At 45.9% G+C, this 17,409-nt stretch overlaps 1 pseudogene across 1 annotated transcript in view; it reads right to left on the minus strand.

The window, feature by feature from the left end:
* Positions 1-17,409, minus strand: part of LOC308437127 (T-complex protein 1 subunit eta-like) — a 63,474-nt pseudogene that overhangs the window by 34,908 nt on the left and 11,157 nt on the right. Inside the window, exon 2 of the transcript in view lies at positions 4,828-4,913. The product of the transcript in view is annotated as a T-complex protein 1 subunit eta-like (transcript). The remainder of the gene's footprint in view (positions 1-4,827; positions 4,914-17,409) is intronic.

A 17,409-nucleotide genomic window follows, 5' to 3' on the forward strand; every position in this document is an offset into this window, starting at 1 on the left:
AATGTAGCAGCCTATACAGAAAGGCATCCAAGACAACCCTTAAAAATTGCTATAAGGATGCTGAAGTGTGTCTTTCCATAGTTAATGGCTTCAGGTGGGGGTGTGGTTGTGGAAGGACTCCGTTTCTTTAAGGGCTGACCACTGGGAACTTGACCGTGCTCCTGTGAGTACATGGGCAATACACATTAGACTTGTTTTGTTCTGTTTTTGAGGGGTGTGGGTCACAAGGCGGGGTGAGCCTAGGAGGACTGGAAAGTGAGTGTGCATGAGGTTAATGAGGTGAAATTCCCAAATAATCAATAAAAATATTGTGAAAAAAATTAAAAGAGAATGGAAGTCAAGCCTCAGCTCTGACATTTACTAATTCTTTTAAAAATACTTTTAAAATTAAAATAGGGTTACATCACTTCTCCTCTTTTATGTCCTTCCTTTTGCCCCTCCCAGGTACTTAATTTCTAACTCCTTCAATACCCCTCTCAACTGGATAGCCTCTTTATTAGTATTATTGTTACACACTTGTGTGTGTGAGAGAGAGAGAGAGAGACAGAGACAGAGAGTCTGTGTGTCTGTGTGCATGTACAGATACAACCTTGTGAGTACATTTTCTTGTTTGTATGTATATGGTTGTGGCTTTAGGACTGGCTACTTTGTACGGGATAACCCATAAGGAGGTGTGTCTCTGGGGGAGGCTAATTTCCCCTCCCTGTGCTTGTCAGCTGCCTTTAGTTCTTTGTCTAGGACTGGTACACCATGAACCGTGTGCCCTTCTATATTACTATGCCTGTCTTGCCATCTTTCTGCTCTTGTTTCTGTAGCCATTTCTAGGATAAACTGTTTCACAGTGGACTTCCTGGTCTTCTGACTCTTACAATCTTCCCTCCCCATTTCCCCTATGTTCTCTGAGACATAGAGAGAGGACCTATAATGTAGATGTATTGATTAGGGGTGGGCTGCCTATGATCTATTGATCTCTGCACTGTGCCCAGTTGTGGTTTTCCTTAATGGTCTCCATTTGCAGTGAAGAGGAGCAATCCTTATGAGAGGATATCAAGAAAAGCTTCTGTTGAGTGAACCTGAAGTCCAATTAAACAGCAGTTGGTTAACACTGATACGTGAGTGCCACTACTCTATGGTCACAGATACCTTGTCATACCATAGGTCATTGTTGTGCCAATTAGGTGTCATAGCTTGGTAGGACCTTTAATTTCTTCCCCTCCTTTGGCAGTCTGCATAGTATTTTCAGATATCTTGGGAGTGAGGTTTCAGGGAGAAGGCTTTTAAGTTAGATCCTGTTCCAGTAATGTGAGTCTTGTATCCTAAGCATGTGGTGTCCTCGCCAACATCTGAGAAGCAACCACAGGCTACATTTGGGGGAAAGTCCCTTGAAACACCCTGACCACCCATTCATTCTACAGGAGATTTCTTTTACCTGGTACTGTAGTTCTTGTTAATCTTTGGTTCTTGTGGAGAACACTGTTAATTCAAGTATCACAACTCCCTTTAAGATATATCGATCTAGCTACAAGTAGATATGCATCCGTAAATGTATAACTACACCAATGTTCATTTGTTGTATGTAATTCATCTGTAAATATAAAATAAGATTCTTTGAGTCTTTATCAAGTTCCTCTTCCCTCCTTCTGTATTGACTTCTCTCCCTTTCCAGCTAGAATGCCGTGCTATTTAATGTTTTTATCAATTTGACACAAGCTAGAACCATCTGATATGAGAAAACCTGTATCAAGAAAAATACCTCTATACAATGGGCCTATAGCCTAGCTTGTAGGGCATTTTTTTAAATTAATGACTGATATGCAGTCTACTGGAAGTGGTACCACCCCAGGCAGGTAGCTCAGAGTTGTATAAAAACACAGGCTGAGTAAGCTATGAGGAGCAACCCAGTAATCAGCACCCTGTAAGTCATTGTGTTTGTGCAGAAAAGCAAGCGCGAGATAAAACGAGGCCTGTCATTGGACAAAAAGGAAGGGTAGGCAGGAACAAAGTTTTAGAAGAGAGGAGAAGCAAGGAGAAAGGGGAGAGGCAACATGGAGGAATATGCAGACAATCCCCTTTGTGCGTCTCTGCATAGATACAAGTTGTTATGAATATTTTATAAGGGTTGAAATTGTATAGAATGATTTGTCTTGTATAGATGGGAAAATTAAATCATATCATTTGGCTCTGAGTTTATGGTGTGAACATTTTGTGAAGAGTAAAATTTACTGAGAAAATCTGAGATAAAGCCGTTGTTAAATTACAAGTTTTTTGAATTCTGAGTTTGTCCAGCTTGTTGGAGTGTGGGCAGAGTTCACGGCTAGCAGAGAAGCACCCAGGAGAGATACTAACCAGAGATAAATATATGTTAGTTTTATGTGGCCCTCTGTTGCTGAAACTAACATGAGGGAGCAGCGCTCGAATGCCTCGCAGTCTGCCTGAGTCAGAGAGTACCAGGGAGGAGCGTGGGGCAGTGATGTGCTGAAACCTGTCACAGATTTTCTAGTATTTACCACAACAACACCCCTCATGATTTCTCCTTTAGTTCCTGCCACCAGGTTTTTGCCCTGAGTTCCTGCTCTGACTTCCTGCCATGGTGTACCATAAGCTATACAATGAGTTCAACCCTTTCCTCCTCAAGTTGCTTATGAGCATCCTGGTTTAGCATAGCAAGCCCTCTCCCGTTTTTCCTGTTTCCCATTTCATATCACCTGTATCCTATTACTCCCTTCTCAAACTCCCTCTCCCCCATCTATGGTCCCTGTCTTAGGGTTTTTTTCTGCTGTGAAGAGACACCATGACCAAGGCAACTCTTATAAGGACATTTAATCAGGGCTGACTAACAAGTTTTGAGGTTTAGTCTATTATCACCAAGGTGGGAGCATGGTGTAGGAGTTGCTGAGAGCTCTACAACTTGTTCTGAAGGCAAACAGGGTCTCAAAGGCCAATAATGACATACTTCTTTCAACAAGGCCACTCCTACTCCAACAAGGCCACACCTCCTAATAGTGACACTCCCTGGGCCAAGCATATTCAAACAATCACATTCCACTCTCTGGCCTCCATAAATTTGTTCAAACACTTGAGTCTATGGGAGCCATACCTAGCCATAGTATAATAAAAACTACATTTAGTTCTACTTCCAAAGTCCCCATAGTCAATAGCAGTTTCAACAATGTTAAAAGTCCAAAGTTCAGAGTCTTTTCCAAAATTCATCCAATCACTTAACTGTAATTCCCAAAGCAAGACAGGAAATTATCTGGGCAATCTCCAAACTCAGCATTTCCATGAAGCAGAATTCATATCTCCCACTCCTTCTTCATCTTTCTCCTGGGCTTCTTCTTTCTCCTGGGCTGGTTCTATTCCCTGTTAGCATCTTTATTCAGCAAATAGCCTGTGGTTCTGGCATCTCAAATGTCTTGAGGGTCTCTAAGGAAACTTCAACATTACAGGTTCTTCTTCCAGTGTCTGGGATTCACACATGGTGTTCTAGGCTCCTCCAAAGGGCTGGTATCACGTCTCCAGCTCTGCCTTCTGTAACACTCTAGATTATGGTTGACTTCATTCTTCTGCCGCTGCTGTTCTTGGTGATCGTTCCATGACACTGGCATCTCCAATACTCTGGAGTCTTCTTTGTACTCGTTTCCAGGGTGTCTGCACTGGTTGCATCCCGCCAACAGTAACCGAGTATTCTTCAATCCAGAATTGGAGGGCACACCTGTGATCCAGACCTTGAGGCTGGGAGACACAAATGTCTGACCTAGACAGATCTTGGCACTGAGATCTTGAAGCATAGTGGCCATGAAAAGCTTAGGCACAGGCAAGGTAGTGCATGCCTTTAATCCCAGGAGACTAAGGCAAGGAGATCTCTGAGTTCAAGGTCAGCCTGGGACAAAACAAGTTCCAGATTCAGGTGAGGTGGTAGAAACCGAGCAGGGGGAGACTTCTGCTGAAAACCTACATAAAGACATTGAAAAAAGAAAGACTAGGTCTTCTTCGCCTGCTTTTATATACTTACCAGCACATCTACTGGAATCTACTTCTGCAGAAGACCAGCCCAAACACCCAGCCTCATGGGACTGAGCAACTACCAGATCCTTGGACTTTCCATTCACAGCTGCTGCTGACCATCGCTGGGGAGTTGGATTACAGACTGTAAGTCATCGTAACAAATTCCCTTACCATACAGAGACTATCCATAAGTTCTGTGACTCTAGAGAACCCTGACTAATACACTGTGTGTCTCTTTGTGTATCTCTCTGTGTGTGCCTGTCTGTGTATCTGTATGTCTTGAATCTGTTTATCTGTGTTTGTGTGTTGATGTGTGTACCTTTGTGTCCGTGTGTCTGTGTATCTGTGTGTGTGTGTGTCTGTGTTTGTGTGTGTGCCTGTGTCTGTGTGTGTGCATGCTCAGGCCCACATGAAAGTTCAAGCTGATTGTTTTTAAGCCAATTTTGTAACTAGCTGTTGGGCAAGATCATTCAGGACTCTTCTCCCTTGCACATAAGGAGCTGAACATAGCAGGTGTTTCTGGCTGCCTAGCTGCGTTGTGGAGGTCTCAGCCACCACACCACACCTTCTGTGCACTAGTTTCCTAAGCTGGAGACCTCTTGATAGTTGGAGGAACATCCATAGCAAAAGCAGGCACGCTGGTGTGACCCATCTTATTAAGAGGCCCAGGGCCTCTGAGAAGGGAAAGGGAAACCCAGGTACAGGGCAAGGGGTGAGGGCTAAAGCCAGGAAATATTCAAAGTCTGACCTGTAATCTGAAGCTAGATCAAAAGCTCTGGAGTGGGTGGCTCACACCAGCCTTCCCAGCCCCTGGGGACATACAAGCCCAGTTGGAAGACCTCCAGGTCTCCCTCGGAGCCTGAGGACCTGCAGGCACAAGTCAGTGGGGAGAATTGTGGGAGCCCAGCCTGCAGAGAAATGGTTGGCATAAGGCAGGGGCAACACGCTCCAGCAGGTGGACACGGGGAGGAGAGGCTGCCAGGAAGAGAGAGGACAAGAGGAAAGGGGCGGGCCCCCCTCTGCAGGCCACTCAGAGTCTCCCTCTGCCCGGTGTGTGCCCTGGCACCCAGGCAGTGTGGGTGGGTGGGCTGTCTGCTGTTGGCAGCGGCTATGCCTGCACAGGTGGTCGCCCTGAGGCACACAGATGCAAGAGGCTGCCAACAGCCTCCACCCCCGCACCACCCCGGGCTTCAAGGACTTCTACAGAGATGTTTTTACTCCCCTTGCATGAGAGGGGGCGATGTAAGGTAAGCTTTGCTATGGGATAGTGGAAGTTAGAGAGGATTCCCACTCTTTCTCCAAGCTTTGGCCACCCCAATTCTACATGAGAAAGTACTTCCAGTTGAACAGAAGTTGTAGGTGCAGAAGTTGGGGTGTCAGGAGCTCCCTAAGGATGGGGAAATCTTTGGTTTTGATCTGAGGGGTATGGGGTACACACACTAGCAAACTGCACCAGCTGTTTTGTGAGGTTAAGTAATAAACATGTGGACAAGGCCAATCAGAGAAATGGCTGGGCCAGGCCCATCCAGTAGGGACTGGCTGGCAGACCCAGGGCTGGTTACTTACTAAGCACATCAGTTGCATCCTGTTCCTTCTCTTGTCAATACTGGAGGCTGGACTGGGGTTCTGGCTCTGACTCCAGTTGAGATCATGGGTAACTCCTTTCCTGTCTCCTATGAACCCCAAAGTCTCACTAGAGAAAGGACTAGACATAGTTCTAGACATAGACATAGAGAGAAGAAGAAGAAGAAAAAAAAGAAGAAAAAGAAGAAGAAGAACAAGAACAAGAACAAGAAGAACAAGAACAAGAAGAAGAACAAGAAGAAGAAGAAGAAGAAGAAGAAGAAGAAGAAGAAGAACAAGAACAAGAACAAGAAGAAGAACAAGAAGAAGAACAAGAAGAAGAAGAAGAAGAAGAAGAAGAAGAAGAAGAACAAGAACAAGAACAAGAAGAAGAACAAGAAGAAGAACAAGAAGAAGAAGAAGAAGAAGAAGAAGAAGAAGAAGAAGAACAAGAACAAGAACAAGAAGAACAAGAAGAACAAGAAGAACAAGAAGAAGAAGAGCAGAGAAGAGGAGAGGGAGAGACAGTCAGAGATAGAGACAGACAGAGAGAAAGAAAACATTCCCTGATAACATATTCCCTATCCGACAGTGAGCAGGGGGCTCTGTAGGGCTTACACAGAGATGAAGTGTGGACAAGGGCCCCCACCTAGACTTGACCATTCCACCTTCTAGATAATTCAGGCAATGGAGCTGAATATTCAGGGTACTTGAGGAAAGAGAGGCTCAGAGATAGTGGGCATGACCCAGACAGCCTGCACACAGCCGGCCCCCAGCTGCAATGTGGTCCTGCCCAGGGTGAACAAAACCTCTGTCAGCATCAACCAGAAGTCTGTTCATCCTAGAAACCTGCTTGTAATTATACCCTGCAGGGTCCCCACCATCAGAACTTGTAGAAGCACCTTAAGAGAAAATTCATAGCAATCGAATCCCATGAACTGCGAAATGTTTGCAAGTCGCTGCATTGTGTTGCATTGAGCCCTGAGAAGCTCCACATGTGTGAGTACAAGCAGGGGTTTCTAGCCTAGGCCTACAGAAAAAGATAGTGTCCTCAGCCCGAACCTCCCCATGTCTTACACGACTGGGAGCTCACTGTACAATTGGGTTGCCCACAAGCCCACCAAACCATGTAGAAGTGAGCAAAGCCCTTAACAGGCAAAGTCAAACAATGGCATAAGACTATAAGGTAACTGCCCCATGTTTGATAACCATTTGGCTTTCCTTGCACTTATACCCACAAATGAATCAAAACTTCCCCCAGAAATGTTGACTCAAAAGGAATGCAGCCTATAACTTGGAATTGGTGTGAGTGTGTGAGTGTGTGTGTGTGTGTGTGTGTGTGTGTGTGTGCGTGTGTGTGCGTGTGTGTGCGTGCAAATATACACACTCACAAAAAATCAACTTGCATTGTATATCTCCAAGCTGAGATATGTATGTAGCCTAGTGTACCACCTCACTAGGCCTTTGTGTCCTCATCTTGGGCATGAAATCATGGGCTCCCTGTCTCTAAGATCACAGTGACAGTGATCTGCAGTGACTGCATCTGTGGGACCACCAGAGTTCCAAGGAAACTAAGATACAAAAGGAAGCCACAAGGCTTGGGAGAGCATCTGAGAATGCTCTGCATCCCATTCCATTTTTTAGTTTAGGCCCCAAGCTATAGCTGACTGAGGCTACCGAGGCTGTGGGATACTCAAAGACAGCAATGAAAAACTGAGCCCCAGGAGGCTGATGGAGCAAGGAGGCTTCCAGATGTCTGCGAGGGCCTGATTGTGTAATGACTGTGTAATCAATCACCGTCTATGCCGCAGCAAGACAGGATGATTGCCTTGAAACCAGGAAGATCTGTGTGTGTGTGTGTGTGTGTGTGTGTGTGTGTGTGTGTGTGTGTGTGTGTGTGATTTCCTCCCATCAGGATATTAAACAGAGATAAAACAGCAGGACATTCTAAAAACAGGATGCTATAGGAAAGATGAGATAGCAGGATGTTTTTAAGGAGGTGAAGCATGCCTGTCCTGCGGGCAAGTTCCTGAAAGACAGGATGTAACCAACTCAGCAGTTTCAGAAAGTTCCTCCAAACTCACCAGGTTCACCACCTAACTGTGGTGGGTTGAAAGAAAATGGCCCCACCAGCTCGTGGGGAACGGGCAAGGCCTTGTTGGAGTAGGAGAAAATGTGTCACTAGAGGCAGGTTTGGTGGTTTCAGAAGCTTAAGCAAGGCCTGGTGACTCACTGTCTCTTTCTACTGCCTGGGATCCAGATGCAGAACTCTCAGCTCCTACTCCAGCACCAGTCCCGCCTGCACACCGCCATGCTTCCCATGATGATAATGGACTGAAGCTCCCAACTGTAAGCCAGCACCAAAGAGACGTTTTCCGTTATAAGAGTTGCAAGGACACACAGACAAGTTGAACTGTCTGGAAAAAAGTCAGAGACCAGCTGAGCCCCCTGGAAAGGACAATATTCAACCTTTTGAGCTGCCTACAGCCTGTGCAACCTGCCTAACCCAGGTTTCCAGCCATCATTAACTGTCACTCACACTGAGGTGGGCTTTTTAGTGCTGCAGCTTTGAGTAATTAACTCCAGTAAAATACTGGCTCACCAGGATAAACTTCTGTGGTATCCTTCCTTCAGTCTTTTGTCGAATCCCTATCTGAAATGCATAGACCTAGTCAAAGTATCTTTCAACAATGTGCATGTGTGTGTGTGTTTGTATGCATGTGTGTGTGTGTGTGTGTGCGCGCATGTGTGTATATGAGTGTGTATGGTTGTACGTATGTGGTATATATGCATTTGGTGTGTTCATGTTTGGTGTATCTGTGTATTGTGCGTTTGTTTGTAGTATGTGTGTGTGTAGTATATGTGTATTTCCGAATGCATTATGAGTGTGTGTGTTCCTGCACAAGTCTGCATGTGTGAAGCAGCTCCTATCTGAGCAGTAGAAAAGCTGGTTTCTTTTTTAATTTAAATTATTTCATTTACATTCCAACTGTTGCCTCCCCCTAAGTTCCCCCTCCCACAGTTCCTTATCCCATTCCTGCTGCACCTTGCCTCTAAAAGGGTGTTCTCATCAGGTCTTCTCCTTCCCTGGAGCCTCAAGTCTCTCTTCTCCCACTGAGGTCAGACCCACCTTCTCCCAATGAGGCTACCTATGTGCCAGGAGGCTTGAATCAGCCCCTGTTTACTCCTGGCTGGTGGCTCAGTCTCAGGGAGCTCCCTGGGGTCTGGGTTAGTTGAGACTGCTGTTTTTCCTATGGGGCTCTCCCCTTCAGCTTCTTCAATCCTTCCCCTAATTCAACCATGGGGTCCCCGAAATTCAGTCCAATAGTTGGATATAAGTATCTGTGTCTCTCTCGGTCAGCTGCTACTAGTGCCTCTCAGAGTTTAACCACGCCAGGCTCCTGTCTGTAAGCACATGGTAACATCAGTAATAATGTCTGCCCTTGGTACACCCTCACCCCTAAGATAGATCCCAAGAAGGGGCTGTCATTGCATTGCCTTTCCATCAGTCTCTTCTCCATTTTTGTCCATGTGGTTTTTTTTAGACAGAAAAAATTCTGGGTCAGAAATTTTAACTGTGGGTTAGCAATCCTGTCCCTCTACTTGAGGCCCTGTCTATCTACTGGAGGCAGACTCTTCTAGTTCCCTCTCCCCAGTGTTGTATATTTTGGCAAAGGTCATCCCCAGTGAGGCCTGAGTGTCTCACTTCCCCTCACTTCCCAGGTCTCTGGTATTTTCTAAAGAGTCTCTCTCTCTCTCTCTCTCTCTCTCTCTCTCTCTCTCTCTCTCTCTCTCTCTCTCGTCTCTCTCCCTCTCTCTCTCTCTCTCTCTCTCTCTCTCTCTCTCTCTCTCTCTCTCTCTCTCTCTCTCTCTCTTCTCTCTCTCTCTCTCTCTCTCTCTTTCTCTCTCTCCCTCTCTCTCTCTCTCTCTTTCTCTCTCTCTCTTTCTCTCTCTCCCTCTTTCTCTCTTTCTCTCCCTCTCTCTCTCTCTCTCTCTCTCTCTCTCTCTCTCTCTCTCTCCCTCTCTCTCCCTCCCTCCCTTCCTCTCTCTCTCTCTCTCTCTTTCTCTCTCTCTCTCTCTCCCTCTCTCTCCCTCCCTCCCTCCCTCTCTCTCTCTCCCTCTCTCTCTCTTTCTCTCTCTCCCTCTCTCTCCCTCTCTCTCTCTCTCTCTCTCTCTCTCTCTCTCTCTCTCTCTCTCTCTCTCTCTCACACACACACACACACACACACACATGCACACCTTCCATTATCCCCAGAGGCTGCTTATTTCCATTCATTTTCTTGGCTTTCTGGGCTTCTCTCCCGTCCCCTCCCCCAACATCTGATCCTGATGCTTTTTCCCCTCCCCCTCCCCTCTCCTCTGCCTCCTGTGATTCTTTCCTTCTCCTTTCTAGGGGAATTGAGGCACCCTCACTTGTGCCCCTCTGCTTGTTACCTTCTTGAGTTCTGTAGCTTGTGTCCTAGATATTCTGTATGTTTTATCCACTTACTGGGTGCATACCATGCATGTCCTTTTGGATCTGAATTGCCTCACGCAGAACGATATTTTCTAGTTCCATCCATTTGCCTGCAAAATTCATGATGTTCTAATTTTTAATGGCTGAATAGTATTCCACTGTGTGAATGTACCACACTTTCTGTATCCATTCTTCAGTTGAGGGACATCTGGGTTATTTCCAGCTTCTGGCTATTACAAATAAAGCTGCTAGTAACGTGGTAGAGCACATGCCCTTGTTAGATGGTGGGGCATCTTTTGGGTATCTGCCTAAGAATGGTATGGTTGGGTCTTCAGGTAGATCTATTTTCAGTTTTCTGAGGGACCTCCAGATTGATTTCCAGATCTTAGCTATTCTGATTGGTGTGAGGTAGACTCTTGGGATAATTTTGACTTGCATTTCTCTGATGACTAAGGACTTCAAACATTTCTTTAGTGCTTCTCGGCCATTCAAGATTCTTCTGTTATGAATTCTCTCTTTAGCTCTGTACTCCATTTTTAATTGAGTTATTTGGATGTTTGGAGATTAATTTCTTGAGGTCTTACTATATTTTGGATATTAGCCCTCTATCAGATGTAAGATTAGTGAAGTTTTTTTTTCCCAATCTGCAGGTTGCCAATTTGTCCTGTTGACAGTGTCCTTTGCCTTACAGAAGCCTTTCAGTTTCATGAGGTTCCATTTATCATTTGTTGATCTTAAAGGCTGAGCCATTGGTGTTCTATTCAGGAAATTCCCCTGTGCCAATGAGTTCGAGGTTCTTTCCTACTTCTCTTCTATTAGATTCAGTGTGTCTGATTTTATATTGAGGTCCTTGATCCACTTGGACTTGAGCTTTGTGCAAGGTGATAAATATGGATCTATATTCATTTTCATACATACAAGCTGCCAGTTAGATCAGCCTAGGTGTCTCTGACTGGAACTGAGGCAGGTAGAGCTCTGTGACTTGAGTTAGAGCTGGTCTCCTTAGAGGTAGGCAGTTGTCTCTGGTTAGTGTGGGCCTCCTGTGTCTCCAGTTAGAACAGGCCTCCTGTGTCCCTGGTTAGAGCAGGCCTCCTGTGTCCCTGGTTAGAGCAGGCCTCCTGTGTCTCCAGTTAGAGCAGGCCTCCTGTGTCCCTGGTTAGAGCAGGCCTCCTGTGTCCCTGGTTAGAGCAGGCCTCCTGTGTCCCTGGTTAGAGCAGGCCTCCTGTGTCCCTGGTTAGAGTAGACCTCCTGTGTCCCTGGTTAGAGTAGACCTCCTGTGTCCCTGGTTAGAGCAGGCCTCCTGTGTCCCTGGTTAGAGCAGGCCTCCTGTGTCCCTGGTTAGAGCAGGCCTCCTGTGTCCCTGGTTAGAGTAGACCTCCTGTGTCCCTGGTTAGAGTAGACCTCCTGTGTCCCTGGTTAGAGTAGGCCTCCCGTGTCCCTGGTTAGAGCAGGCCTCCTGTGTCCCTGGTTAGAGCAGGCCTCCTGTGTCCCTGGTTAGAGCAGGCCTCCTGTGTCTCTGGTTACTGCAGACCTTCTGGGAAGCATGCAGGCTGCAGCATTTGGGTGAGTATCCACAGGCTGGTTTCTTTACATTTTCCCCTCCATTAAATGGAGAAAATTTGAAGAACTGTGTTACTAGAAGAACACTTTATATGCTAAAAGTAAATATCTATACTGATTCCTTTATGCATGCTGGGATTGTAATTTTTATCTGCTTTTTTTTTCCCATGATGAGCCTGTGAATTCTGGCCACAGAACATTACATTTACTGATGCATATATTACATTTACAATATAATTTTAAACTTGGAGCTAGTCCCAAAATCTGAGGTTGTTAAGGTTCCAAGGCAAACACCATCACCAGATGTACCTGAAGAAACTGGGGCCCAGGGTGACTGACAGAAGTCATTCTGCAATCCGCTCACGTCATGCTGCACATGTCCTCAGTGAATCAGCCACCAAGAGAGCAGCTTACACTTGAGATAGGAGGTCGAGACTACCATCTCCAGTTTGAAGGTGAAATCTGCTAAATCTTTACAGTATAGAAAATGTCATATGGTCTATTACAGAGTCTCAAAGGGCCACAAAGGCATAACAAGGGTGAGAAGTGGGGGAGAAAAGCAGTTCCACGGGTCCCAGTTCTCTCCTCAGTGAGATGGAAAACCAAAGGCTGAAGACCTGTCAACCTTCAGTTCCCTTGTTTGTTTACCCACAAGTTTTCAAAGCCATCCTTGGCTATATAGCAAGTTCAAGGCTGGCCTAGGCTACGTCAGATTGAGAGAGAGATAGACAGACAGACAGAGAGAAAGAGAGAGGCATAGAAAGACAGAAAGAGACAGAAAGACAGAGATAGAAAGAGAGACAGAGACAGAGGCAGGGACAGAGAGAGAAGGAGGAGGAATGGCATGTAGCTGGGCTACACCAAGGAGTATCCAGACAGTCTCAGGCAGGAAAGAAGTAACCACCCAAAGCGAGCACATAGGCAAGTGTCCTTTCTCCAGCCTAAGTTGGGTAAAGGAAGAGTTGGAGTGGTTTCCTCCGCACACTGACCCTGGCTCCTCGGGGGCACCCCTTCCACTTTGAGTGAGAACGGCTCATAAATGGCTGTTAAAGGAAAAGGTTTGCTGTCAGCTGAATTCCTTCCACACCTGACCAGTTATAGTGTCACAGAAGGGCCTGCCCCACCCTCCATAGAAACAGCACCCCACAGGAATCTGAAGATGGCTCTGCCCTTCAGTCCGCTCACTGCTCCTGAGGACATCGTATTTATTAGATGGCAGTTATCCTACTGTGAATGTCAGAGTCGAGGACAGAGCTGCCATCCATCACCGAGGCCCATTAGAAATAATCTGTGCTATTGCACTGTCATTTACATCGTTGAGAGTGTGGAAACCTAATGCCTCTTTACATTATTCACATGGCACCAGAAATCAAATTAATCAACCTGCTGATTCCTTTCTTGGAAAACAAATGATAGTGGCTCATAGCATGACACGTGGATTTATGGGAGGCGCTGGAGAAGATTAATTAAGCTACTATTATCATCATGACGTCCTCTCAACACAATGGACATCTGCAAGATAACTGGGTGAAATTTAACACACTGGAGGAAGCGGCTGGTTTCTAAGGAGAATTTAAGGAGTGTATTAGAGCCAGCAGATGGGGAAAGAGGAGCTTAGCAATTTTATTTCTCCTTCTCAGTCTTTCTCCCACACCAACTTTATGGTCAATACTGAACTGTTAGCCATGTGGTAGAAGAACCAAGTCATCCTCTGAAGTGCTCCAACAACAGGGTCTCACATCTTATCAATGGCTGTCTATCTGGCTGTGTACCAGGCACTATACACAGCGTAGTGGAGGAGGTTACACATGGGTATATGATTTGTCTGAACTTGCCTCCCTTAATTCTTGGGATCTGTGTGCTTTATTATATGAATTCGAAAACATACACAGGCCTAGGCTGCCTTGGGAAGGAAAGAGTTAGTGTCTCTCTGCCTTTGATACCTAATTTGGGAAAATTGTCTTAGTCACAGAGGCTGAAAAGAATAAGAGGGTTTCCTTTACGGTATTTACTCATGGAATCCTAATCACTCCAGACTCAGGGGAGAAGTTGGTTTGGGCTACCCAACATCATTGGGACAAAAGCTCAAATGAAGCCACAAGGGCTGGCGATGCTGGGACTCTTGCCTACAAACTTATTTTATAAAGCTACACAGGAAGTGGCCTTGACTTTGGCCCAGATACAAGGTCCTCTGACAGTTTCACAGTGCCAACCTTTCCCCTGGAACTAGGCCTGGACTTTGAGTTGCCTCTGGACTGCACTGGCCATAGGGTTGGGGCCTATGACTAGGCTCAAGGTAAATGGGCAATGATATAAAAGGTGACCAGAGCAGGGGGAGCAAGGAAAGAAGACCCTTCAGGCTGTGAACTAGCAAAAGGAGCCCTCTGGGATGCTCTTCCATCCCTTCTATAGCAGCACCTGATTATCTATCTGTGCTAGCAAGACAGATCCCCATTGCCCATGACAAGCTACATAAAACAGATTAATGTTGACAAAGCGGGTTAATGCTGACACAGAGTTGGTAAGGGAAACAGGAGCTGCCTTGTGTGTATGGAACACCTTCCAAGTGCCCCGACCCAGCACTGCCGAGGGTCCTGCCATGTAGTCCACTCTGGAGTTGACACTCTTGCAACACAGGGTGTGGGGCTTATGCTTTGCAAAGGTATCCTGTTTCTCTGGTCCTATGACAGAGCTTGGGCTCTCCCTCCCTTGCTTTGTATGTTCCTTTTCCTGACACACTCAGTTTATCCTTGAGAATGACAAAGCAGAAGAGGGAAGAACTGGGTTGGTCTAGGGTCACTTGGGGAACTGTCTTCCACAACTCTCCTGTGGTGGAATCCAATAAGTTGCTCTCACAACCCCAAAGTATTTTTCCCCTTGATTCCAGAGGCTTTAACGTGGTTGGAGGGGTGTTTAGCACATACGAGGAGGTCACCATGAAAGAGACTTATGGTGACAGGGAGACATAGCAAGGGACGGAACTCCATGATGCTCAAGTGAGGTGGGCTTTGAGGGGTGATGGGACTGGATCTTTTTAACCTTTATTTTTATCTTAAATACATAGGTGTTTTGCCTACATGTATGTTCTTACACCACATGTTGCAGTTCCCACAGAGGTTCCCCTGGAACTGGAGTTGTGGGCTGTCCTATGGATACTTGGACTCAAACATGGGTCCTCTGAAAGAGCAAGCAGTGATTTGCACAGCTGAGTTGTCTCCCCAGCCCCAAGGATGCTTGCGTACACATCCCTTTACTTTCATCTGAATCCTAAGGCAAAATCTTTGTTTGTGGACCTCGTGAAGTGGTAGCGAAACAAGTGTCTAGACTATCCCTTATTGATAAGGGGGGGAGGCCTCAGGCTGGAGGGATGGCTCAGTGGTTAGGAGCACTGACTGCTCTTCCAGAGGTCCTGAGTTCAAATCCCAGCAACCACACAGTGGCACATAACCATCTGTAATGGGATCTGATGCCCTCTTCTGGTGTGTCTGAAGACAGCTACAGTGTACTCATATATAATAAATAAATAAATCCTTTAAAAAAGAGAGAGAGAAGGGGCCTCAAATTAAATGAGACCAATAAGGAGAAGAGTAGGGATTCAGGGCTTGGGAGAGAGTATGCTTGAAAAAGAGAGTCTGAGAAGGTCTCCTTCGAGCAGACCTAATAGAACCACAGGGTGGCCCAAGGAAGAGAACTATGACTCTGAATCTGAGGGTGGAGTCCAGCTCCCCCATTGTAAAGAACAAAGCCTGTAAAAAATGCTGTGAAAAATCCCTAGGAAACTAGGGAGGAAGCAGAGGTCACTGGTGCTCCTTGGCTGTCCGTCAGCCTAGTATAGTGGATGCCATTGGATGATTCTGACACAAGAACTGTCCAGAGCTGGGGGCCCTTATGACAAGCTCTCCCAGCTCTCATCTTTGCAGGTGTCCGTGGGAGGATCCTGGTTGTACTGCACTCTGCCCTGTCTACTTATCCTCTGCGTCCCGAATGCATCAGAGCAAAAGTACCACGATGCCTGCCCTGCAGAAAAGCTGTCATAAGCCTAAATCTGGGAGCTCAGAGTGAACTAGGCAGAGGGGTGCTAGCACCTGCCCATCCTTACCCAGGTTCAGGCAGTGACAGAGGCAATGACAAGAAAAGATGCTGGGATGTACTCCTTCCTTTATGGTGTGCCTGCAAACAAAGGGTGACTGGAGAATGCTTGGGGACACCAGGACGCCAATGCTAGTGACTGTTGTCCATTGTGTAGAGCAACCAAGAAGTGAGCGCCCAGTCATGTTACACAGAGATCCCCGAGATTGTGCTGTTTACGGAAAATCCTGTTTTGAGTTGTGATGTGGCTCAGCCCTAGAATGCATCTTCAATCCAAGAGCTTTCTGTTTTTTGTAAACAGGATTAAATAAAGTCAACCATAGGCCAAGAGACAGAGAAAGCAACCAGTTGACAGTGAGTGAACATAGAAAAAAAATCCAGAGAGAGTGAGAGGAAGTCGGACAGACAGAGAGATACACAGGAAGGAAGGGACACTCAGTCTGAAGGATTTTTGAGATTCTATGGAGAAGAGGACAGTGCTTGGGATGTTGCCTCTGAGGAGGAAAGTCAGCTGGGTACCTTCTCTGCCTCTGAGCTAACAGGCGTTTTTACCTCCTGAGTCTTTATTGATAAAAAATGAACATTTAGATTTTGTTAAAAAACCAACCAAACAAACAAAACCCACAAAACTCCCTGCTATTTATTGAACGCTGGCTATTCGACAAATATCTCAAACCTTTTTAAAAGATCAGGGTTTTCACAATCTGTGTGAAAGAGTTTCAGGACAGAAGTAAGTCTGATACCTCAAGTAACTCTAGGATCACAGGCCTTGGAAAAACAGCTTAGAACACTGAAAAACAAGAAGAATGAGGCCCTGCTGTTTCTGAGCTCAGTGGAAGCAACTCTTCAAACGTCCTTCCCTGGCCTTCATCTCTCTTCTCCAGCCACGCAGAAGTAGCCCACTTTATATGTGGATTGCATCAGTATTGTTCCATGATTTCAGTCATGGAAAATAAAGAAAAATCATAGATGCTGTATTGAACAGATATAAGAAAAGCAAAAAAGATACTGCCGTCTTAACTAGTCTTAAGTTGGCTGCCATTTTTAGCTTTAAAAAATATGCATCTGATAGGGAGCTTGAAACAGGGTGTCACCATGACTTCCTCCTTGCCCCTACTTGGATGTTTTGGAGATACAGTTCTACATAGTCCAGGCTCTCCTCGAACTCACTATGTAACTGAGGCTAGCCTTGAACTCTTGATCTTCTGGCCTCTACCTTCCAAATACTGGGATTACAGACATACACCACCATGTCCAATTAATAACACTTCTGCTTCCTTCTACAGCTTATTTGCCAGTATATTTCATATTGTAAACATGATTCTTGTTGCAGTAACCAATTTTTCCTGCTCAAATTTACCAACTAACCCACCAGCAACTAGGCATTCCTTGCTACCCAACCCAATGTTCTGGATTTAAAAATGAAGCACACACACACACACACACACACACACACACACACAGACACACACATCCTTATATTTTAATATGCCTTAAACAGCTCAGTGGCCGGGCTAACCTCTATGTGGCTAACACCTCCCCACTGATATTCCTGAGTTATTACTTATTAAAATCTACATTCTGTTGGTGTTGCCCTAGACCCGGTTGTGGGAGGGAGAGGTGCTGGGACCGCTCTTCCCAGCTCTCACGTGTTGGCTGTCTCTCTGTCCTTTACTTCTCAGGTATTGTAGCTTTCCTGGCATGGCCGCTAACTCCTTCCTTCTCCCTCCCAGTCC

This window comes from Micromys minutus, assembly GCF_963924665.1.
Source record: "Micromys minutus genome assembly, chromosome: 25".
NCBI lineage: Eukaryota > Metazoa > Chordata > Mammalia > Rodentia > Muridae > Micromys > Micromys minutus.